The sequence below is a fragment of the Triticum dicoccoides genome, chromosome 4B (assembly GCF_002162155.2).
Source record: "Triticum dicoccoides isolate Atlit2015 ecotype Zavitan chromosome 4B, WEW_v2.0, whole genome shotgun sequence".
In the NCBI taxonomy this organism is placed as follows: Eukaryota; Viridiplantae; Streptophyta; class Magnoliopsida; order Poales; family Poaceae; genus Triticum; species Triticum dicoccoides.
This window is the reverse complement of record NC_041387.1, coordinates 505,742,369-505,743,318: the sequence shown is the minus strand read 5'-3', so window position 1 is coordinate 505,743,318 and position 950 is coordinate 505,742,369.

Below are 950 nucleotides of genomic sequence, written 5' to 3'. Positions count from 1 at the left end.
TTTAGAAGAACCGATTTAAACATAAGAAATCTCAGATGACTTGGGATTAGCAAAGCCGTACAAAAAAGGTGAGCCAAAGATGAGTATCAAAATGATTGAGATCAATCATATCCACCAAAGAGACAAAACAAATCATTCGCAAAGTGCCACCCGATAAGTTTTAACAATAGAGTCAGCTTTCTGCTCAAGCCGAAACGAGTAAGACAAAAAAGAGGCGGCCAATTAGCTCATGATCCTCTGGCATGCAGAGATTTTTGTTGCCATTTTTCGTCCTATCATGAGGCATACTCATTTGGCCAACCATATATCAATTTCATGGGCATTCTGTTTCGTTCTTGTTGTCACGAGTGAATGCCTATGTTTATTTTTCCCAAACTTTGTTGTGTTCCATTTGAACAAAATCTTGCATGTGATGGTACGGTGTGGTGTCAAACTCATTGTTATTTTCTTTAAGTTATTGTTTCATTTAGGAGCATCAGGGTAGGTGCAAACATATGTACATCACAACATGCATGTACGAAAATACTAGCGGAACTATTGGACCCATGCATGGAGCCTGAGCATTGAACATTTCACCATAGGCGGCTCACTGTGGACTGGACCAATATGCCATTTACAACCAAAAGAGTTTTGCAAAGACGTGGCCATCAGGGCTTCAAATCCTGGATTTAAACCTGATGGGATTGTGGATCCCATATTTGATATTTCTCACGGACACTAGGCATCGGTCGGGTTACCGGATGGCTAGGATCTGTCACCTCTATGCATCATATGTTTTTGCACGTGCTTTGTTGGGCCGTGGAGGAACATGTTCGCAACAATGTTGCATACACACAACAACAAAAATCTCTTGAAAAGTGGATGCTCTAAAGTTATCACTCTAGTCAAAGTTGTAACACCTCAAACATTGGCATGAAACAAAACAAAATACACGTGTGCAAAATATGGTT